Source organism: Microchirus variegatus, assembly GCF_963457635.1.
Source record: "Microchirus variegatus genome assembly, chromosome: 4".
NCBI lineage: Eukaryota > Metazoa > Chordata > Actinopteri > Pleuronectiformes > Soleidae > Microchirus > Microchirus variegatus.
This window is the reverse complement of record NC_139805.1, coordinates 28,364,010-28,373,092: the sequence shown is the minus strand read 5'-3', so window position 1 is coordinate 28,373,092 and position 9,083 is coordinate 28,364,010.

Genomic DNA, 9,083 nt, shown 5'->3' with positions numbered 1-9,083 from the left:
TTCTTATATTAATTAAATTAATATGAGTTATTTATTCCTTATAAGTATTTTCGAAAATCTATCAAACACATTTTACAGCAATTCATTTATTTTAATTTTTTTATATGTAATGACCTTTCACCACGCACAATGATCTGATCTACTATTAATTAAAAGTTATTTTCTGAGTCACTTTTATTTAAACATAACTTTCTGTTGGCCACAAGATAGAGCTGTTTGACCGAGTATCACATATAGCACTGGGCTTGTGATTAAATGTTTGTCAGTATCACAGTGAAAATTAAGATTTAAATATATATATACAGTATATATATATATATATATATATATATAGTACAGACAGCCTCTTAAATGAAGTGGTAAAAGTTGAAAGGAACAGGCAGTGTGAGGAGAGAGTAAGTAACATTGTTACAGGTTTTTACAAAAAGGATGAAAGGGCACAGTGCAGAATAGCATGTTCCTGATGCGAGCAGCCCGACACAGTGAGTCCTCTTCACTTCATTTCCCTGAAAATGTGGCCTCAGAGCTGCACTTGACTCCACTGCCACGCTAATGAAAGTTACATTTAGGAAACCGTTTGATGTTCCAGCGACTGTGAAATGTCTTCTTTGGATTAGGTCCTGTGAGATAGACCTCAGAGAGTAATTAACTTTGAATGTAGTTTCTTTAAAAAAAAAAAAAAAAAAATGAAGTGCCCCATGAAAGAGACGAATCGATGCAAGATACTGTGACCCACTAGTGTGGCTTTACTTTTGTATTTCTTCTTTTTCTTGTTGTTTAATTTATGTGAGAGGTACTCGATTGTTCTTTGTTCAATACTCAGGGGGAAACCTCATTTCATGGAAAGAAGAGGAAAAACATTCAATCAAATTCACGCAGGCCTCATATTTTTTTTCCCTTAAATAAATCCATTTCTTTTGAGTGGGGACTCAGAGAGTGAGATTTGTGCTGAGAACAAATGAAACAATGATATCACTCTGACAGGTGATTCCTTTTCTTTCTTGAAGAAAAATGTGCGCTTAAAAAACACATTTAACAGCCGAGTAAAATCACAGTCTTCAAAGTAAAACCCATGTACAGACGCAGCTGATGTTGCCACATGTCTGATTATCCGTCTGTCTCTGTGTTCCACTGTTCCCATTCACTCCTCGACATTAAGGGAGACGCTGTAGAGCAGGGGTTCTCAAAGTTTTGATACCTGAGGGCCAATTTAGGAACCCAACATTGGACTGAGGGCCGCCAAAGGAAAAAAAAAGGGAAAAAAAACAGAAAGAAATCCCATTTGTAATCATTTTTAATGACCAGATTGCAGTTCTACAGTTTAGCATTAAGTAATATAAGCGTTAATATAATGTAATTTAAGCATTAATATAATAACGCTTTATAATTTACTGGGTAATTACCCAGTATTTTGGCCATTGTTCTTACCTTCTAATTACAGGTTAATACCAAGTAACACATTTCTGTTACTATATATTTACTGGGTAAATAGCTAGTAATTGGGGGCTGTAGCTACCTGCTTATTACCAGCTTATAACCCAATAATACAATAAAATTCACCATATAGAAACCAGGTAAATACCCAGTATTTTTGTTTACACTTATTGGTCTGTATCCAGTAACGTCCAATAAACATTTAACAAGCTTAGTACCTTCTGGATTAAAACTATCAACTGTAATTTACTGCGGGCCGCCAGAAATGTTTCTGCGGGCTGCCATTGGCCCCCGGGCCACACTTTGAGAATCAATGCTGTAGAGGCTGCAATAGTCTTCCAGGTGACGGATGGACGCGGTAAAGAAGATGTGCTTGTTCCGTCTTTTTGACGAGCCGTGAGTGAACAGTGCGAGAGTTTCGGACTTGTGTGAGGCAGGAGCAATTACCACCACTGAGATGTCATCGGGCCTCAAGGGAGGGGAAGGATAATATCAAAGGAAAGGCAGGAAAACCACAAGGGGGGGGGGGCTTCTGAATGTCCTCTAAATCTGAGCAGGGAAGGACAAAATAACAAAAATGCAAGCAATGAAAACATCAAAACTTAAACTCTCTATTTTCTTTCTCAACATAAAGGTCACAACCGACCGTCTTGACTGCTGTGAACATAGGTTGTATGTAAAAATGGACGTAAAGTCTTCCTCGTCCGCTCATTTATCGTCTATTTCTGTCTGAATGGGAACATCATTTTACAAAACGGACTCCGTGCTCTATTAAAGAAGAGCTGTAACTTGTGATTGAGACCATTAATTACTCAGGAAAAAAATATTTACTGATGTTATAAATGTGAGAAGGTCATTTTCATTCAAACGTACTCTGCTTTTCAGTCCACTTTGCACCTCCTTTCAGCACCAACACCGTGCCTAATAATATTGATAGTAATAATACTATAAGAAAGAACATGATATTAATTGGATTGAATTACGACACACTTTTGATAGTAAACTGAGCTGTTTCCCTCTGCTCCTTCAGCTATGATTTGGTGTTTGATGTTGAAAGATCTTCTCACATCACTCCATCTGTCTATCTCCCATAATCCATCATCAGCAGAAACTGATGAGCTGACAGAAGACGTCTGCATTAGCAGCTTTGATGATGAGTTTCACTGTGTGAATGAAGCCCTTTTGGGGCTCACTGGAGGATGATTGGGTCAACACATTCTTCTCAGGTTCTCGGCTGCAGTCTTCCCCCATGATGAATAAACCTGATAAGAACTGCATCCTTCAGCTGACAGTGACTAATGTCCTGAGAGTCACACACTGAGAGAGAGGAGAGGAGAGGAGAGGAGAGGACAAATGGTGCAACGGTGTGGGTGGTGCAGAGTCAGTTTCCTCCACATGTGGCTCAGACTTATCCATCCATCATCGTCCACAGCTCCGTCCTCCACGCTGGGGGACGCTGGTGCCAATCCCAGCTGACATAGGGTGAAAGGCGGGGTACACCCTGGACAGGCTGCGGGTCAATCACAGCACCACATCAAGACGAACAACCATCCACTCTAATACACTCTTAGAAATGAAAGTGCTAAGTAGAACCATATAAGGTTCTTCGGCTCGTCCTCTTACACTCTTAGAAAGGGGTTCCAAAATGGTCCTTCTACAAGGGCTGAGGTTCTACCTGGAACCATTTGCTTCTGAAAAACCCTCTCCTGAAGAAAGGGTTTTTCAAGGGTTCTTGGTAACACTAATGGTTCCAGGAAGAACTATTTTGATCCAGAGAACCCCTTAAAACCCCTTTCCCTGAATAAAGGATTTTAAAAGGGTTCTCAGTGGAACCCTCCAAAAGGGATCCAGGTGGAACCTTTATAAAAAAGGTTCTACCTGGAGCCAAAAAGGGTTCTCCTATGAGGACAAGCCGAAGAACCTTACATGGTTCTACTTAGCACTTTTATTTCTAAGAGTGTAGGACAAACCTTTTTGGCTCCAGGTAGAACCTTTTTATAAAGATTCCACCAGGATCCCTTTTATAGGGTTCCACCAAGAACCCTTTATTCAGGACAGGGGTTTTAAAGGGTTCTCTTGATCAAAGTGGTTCTTACTGGAACCATTCGTGTTACCAAGAACCCTTGAAAAACCCTTTCTTTGGGGAAAGGGTTTTTCAGAAGAAATGGTTCCAGGTAGAACCTCAGTCCTTGTAGAAGGACCCTTTTGGAACCCTTATTTCTAAGACTGTAGTCAATTTAGAGTGTCCAATTTGCCTCATGCCCAAATCTGCATGTTTTTGGACTGTGGGAGGAAACTCGGAGAACCCGAAGAAAACCCACGCACACACGGGGGAGAAAATGCAAACTCCATGCAGAAAGCACCCTTGTTCTGACCGGGTCATGAACCTGGGTCTTCAAGAACCACTACAGCACCCCTGTGGCCCACAGTCAGACTTAAACATGTATATATAAATTGAACAAAGGTTACATTTTAAACCTTCAAACACAGACGATAGTAGAAGGTTTGAAACTGATCGACACAGAAGACTCTTGTTCGTCTGCATAGAGAGTGAAACCTCAGAGGTCAGAGGTCAGCAGCAGACCCATCAACCTTTCACATTTAAATACAATTAACTTGGGTTTTATGTTAAATCTATTTCATGACTACGTTTCATCTTTATGTGATTTATAAGCCACTCAAATTGACCTTAGATCTGTTTATTTATGAGCTCAGTGCTGGTTGATGTGCTCTCATATTTCTTCTCAGCACAGGGATTTTTATTATTATTATTATTCAGGAGGATGTGGAAGCAAGAATTTGGGATTTTTCTCGTTACGATTTCACTCTCGTTGTGTTTCGGGGGGGGAAACATAACGTGACTTTTCATGTGGAAAGCACTTTGTTCTCCGGGCTTGTAAAACACAGCACAAAACACAATCATGATGATTATCCGTCCATTTTGGTAATTCTGCAGATGGAGCATTTGCAGAAGAAGAAGAACAAGAGCCAGGCTGGATCTTTTGAAGACGGCTGAAAGTGATTAGACAGAGATATAAGGATCACCAGGGGACCCCCAAGTAATGTGTGGAAGTATAAAATGTTAACATTAAAGAAATCTAGATGTATTTATATATCTAAATAGTGTTGAGCTTGTATTGAAGTTATTTGTTGCTCTTTTACGCATCAACACACCTTTAATACCAATGTGCAACAAGGTCACTTTTGTGATTTTTGATAATTGGTGATCAAATCAAAATCATCATGTTCCTGTAATGGTAAATAGTAAAAATAGTAAATCAGAGCATCATTTCTAGATGAGGATGTCAAATTATAGTTATTTACTTGCATCCTGAACAGAAAAAAATGATTTTAGTGGTTGAATGTTATGTTTTATTAACTATCTGTTTTCTCAGAGAAGAAGTTTGGTGAACTTTTAAGCAAGTTTTTGAAAGATTTCAAAAATATTTCTGTTTTCTCAGGTGGTCTAATACACGTGTTAAGCACTCTATATGTTACATTTCTATTAGAGCTGAAACAGTTACTCAGTTAATCGGTTATTGATCGATAACTCAATGAAACGTCAACTATTTTGATAATCGATTAATCTGTTTGAAGCTTATTTCATGATTAAAATTGTCTCAGCTTCTTAAATGTGAATAATTTCTTCGTTTCTTGGCTCCGTGAAACAAAGAAATCACGGACAGAGAGTCATTTTGTCTGCTTTGTGGACGAAAACAAGACATTTGAGAACATCATCATTTCCAGGTTTGACAAAGGAAGCCTCATAAAGGCTTGGGCCGGCCCTGGTTCCTGTGCTTGAACAGAGTCGGGCTGCGTAAGTGAACCCACAACTGATGATTCATGATGCATGGAGAACCTATATTTGTTTGTCTGGGATTAATAAATGCATCCGGTTTGAATTATTGAACAATAACAAGACCTGTGTGTCAGAACTGGCTGTTTACACCACTGACGCAGACGATGGGTAAACAAAGTGTGTCGTGTGCTTTCCGTCTTCGGATCCTTCTCCTCTTGTATTCCTGGAGGGATTGAAGTCATCACTAGAAAAACAAATAAACAAACAAACACATAAAGATGCCGAGAAGACGAGCAGGAAGGAATTCCCAGAATTAGGACAAACACGTATGAATTAAACATCAGAGTGACGACTCCAGCTGTTTCAGTGTCTGTTCGGAGACAACAGGCGGACAGAGGACACACAGGAGCGCAGACTGTGCTGAAAACTGACACAGATTTTAAAAAAAAAGTGACACAGACATCAGCGCCTGTCTAAACAGGAAGTCTGCTGGCAGGGCTGGGAATGAGACGACGGGAAGACATGAAACACAGGATATGCTCGGAATAACTGAACAGAGGCTTCTTCTTCACACTGAGAAGGACAAAAATCAAGAAAAGAGACACAAGTGACACCAAACAGCAAAGTCATGATTAGATCTATTTCCAGTTTTCTTTAAAGATTACAAAAAGTTATTACATCCCCAGATTTTCTTAAAAAAAAAAAAAAAAGATACATTAGGAAAATAAAAGTCAAAAAGTGTTGATTTCCGTAGCATATTTTCAATTCTTATAAAATCAGTGTCAATATATAATCATGAATTTCCATTTGTGCTGTGATTTCACTTCCTTCCTTCCTTCATTCATTCATTCATCACAATCGGTGAAAACAAAAGCCCCATTTACCAACCCCTAAAAACAGAACGCGAGATCATTTGTTTTCATTTGTCACGCACGGACACACACTTAAGTGGAATATTGAAATAAAACAAAAAAATACAATAAAAATAAACCACTTTCCTTCATTTGTTAAGAGTAAGATTCATTTGCATATTGACAGACAGAGAGCAAAAAAGAAAAAAAAAAAAGAACGCTGGAATATTTCCATAAAATATACAATGTTGTTCCTTCATTATAAAAAAAGAAAAATACAAAAGAAATGTAGTTTAGTGGTTTCTTTCATGAAGCTGCTGTTGTCAGTCTGTGTGTGTGTGTTTGTATTTATATCTTTGTGAGGTTTAAAAAATAACATAAAAACTACCTGTGAGATGAGACAGACTGGATTATCAGTCCCAGGTCCTCAAAACGACCTCACTACGTGTCACTGTAAGTGATGGAGTCATACATGAACATATAATTCACTTAATTTACCATGAGTAATCTCTGTGCTTGAATCATACATTTGTGGAATAATGAGGATTCAGCGTCATGTGAACCACGAAACAAATACAGAAAATGGGTTCGGCATCGAATGAATGTGACGTTATTGTCCAATCGTCAGTGTTTTCATTAAATTTGCCCAAATTAAAAAGAAAAATATTGTCCAGTCACATTTTATCTTGCTATCCAATCACCTGTAACTTTTTTTTTCCTTCCCACTTTGGCTTCTTGCTCTCTAGGACCAAAACATCAGATAATCTGCTAATCTGGGTTTGGAACCATCTGGAACCTGAGTGTCCACATAACCGTGAGCATTGGGATTGAGTCCCTGCTCAGGGGGATCGCCGCCCTTGACCTGGCAACACTCTGATGACAAACCCAATGCTCCTTTCTTCTACTGAAACATGTGTGGTTACATATCAGATTATGTAGATAATCAGTTATTTCCAAACACTGGGAATTAAATTAGCTCATTCTATGGATCTGTTAGCCTGCCTTGGTGTCTGATTTACCTTTTTCAAAATAACATCAGGTGTTACAGAAATGGCAGTAAAAGTAGTTGTTAAATTATGTGCAAATATCATGTCATCTTTACAAAAGCGTGGAAAACTCGTGGTCCAGACTTTAGATCAAAGTTCGCGTCGTTTGTGTGAACTTGACCGACTTCATGGTTTTTGGTCCGTGAGAAAAAAATAACGTCCCATATTCGTTACAGTGACCTTTCAAAAAAACACTAGTTCAGCGAGACAAAGGCGCCTTTTTGTGTCAGAGTCCAGCTCCACATTCCTCTCACTCTGCTACAGCTGCCTCTGTGTCCGCCTCACTCTCTTCTGAGGTCAGGGAATCCCGACAAGGACACAGTGGTCACTTCCAACTTTGGGTCTGGGGGTCTGTGCTTGTGCGTGTGTGAGATTGTTTTCTATTAAATGTCCACTGACACCTCAGCCAGTCTCTTTCTGACGATTCAACATATAATGACACACATTTCTACTAAAAAAACATCAGAAATGCTTTGACTTTGGTTTTCACTCGTTCATAAGCACATGTAGTGGAAATAACGGAGGAGGAAAAGTCCCTTCAGAATGAATTATTTACACTCTGTTAAAACTGAGCTGCTAATGTGTGTGTGTGTGTGTGTGCCTTTGGTCTGTCACTCGATGAATAAAATACACATCTTTCATCTGTTCCCACTGACAACTCATTATCCTGTCTTTCTTTTTGTTCTTAATAATAAAGAAAATCAACTTTTATCCGCTCATTCATCCTGACAGTCTGTCTGTTTTTTTGGGGGGGAAACAAACAAACAAAAAAGAAAATCCACTTTCAGTTCAGTCACTTCAGCTCAACAAAGCCACAAATCGTTAAGTATTGCAGTGAAATAAACACCTTTTTTCAAAATAAAATGAGAAAATGGACTGTTTCTCACACTGTCTAAGGGAAAACTACCACAAAAAAGTACCAAAACATTACGGTCGTGTCATGTGTTGGTTGGTTTGGTTTTGTATTTATATAGCGGGAACTAAATTAAACTGGTGTGCTGTCAGCGCTCATCAAAGATTGTTTGTGAGAGAGGAAGTGCCACTCTGACAGGTCTATAGAGACCTGCTATTTCAGTGTGTCACCTACACGGGCTATTTAATCCATATTTACGAAATTAAAACTCAGATCAGGGAAATAAATGATGTACAGTATGAATGTGTAAGTGTGTGTCATTCATTAGGAGTCCTCACGGAGACCAAAACCTGGTCCGAATGAGGCAGAATCTCATTTCTGAGGAACTGGTTGGAGTTAGGTTAAGTTTAGGGTAAGGCATTAACCTGGTTATGGTTAAAGGTGCCATATGTGAGAATGTGGCCAAAAAAGGTTACTACATTCAAATTCAAAATAGCAAGGTATTTTTAGGTTTCGTTTATTGACGTAACTGGCAATCGTGGTTGCTCGGCAGCTGAGACTCTACTGACTGCAATGATTGCTAGATGGCGGTCTGCAAAATTCTTTTTTTTAATGCAAATATTTTGGCTGTACTGTTGTTGTTGGTGAGTTCAGTTTGTTATTTGAACATTATTCCTGAGTCTCTGTGACATATTAGGAGGATGGCCAGTTGCTTTGGATTTATTACATAATGCACCTTTAAGGTTAGTAAAAAATATATCTTTGAGGGGACAAAGATAGATTTTTTGCGTATAATGTGTCCTCACTAAGATATTAAAACTTAATGAAAGATCTTTTCACTCATTGCAGAAGTAAGTTATTGTATTGTTCGATTGTTCTAATATCCGATTAATGTAACTTCCACGTTGCTGACTGACACGTTCTCTCTCTGTGTTTGCCACACACGTTGCTAAGGGTCAGTGCAGATGAGGACCAGCTCATTTGAATTCAAAGGAAGAGAGGATGATTTAATATGGATAAAGTCCAGGGGTCAAAAGGCTTCAGTCGTGATCGGACTTTTCTACTGACTGAACTGAAAGGGAACTTCCCCCCCAAAAAAC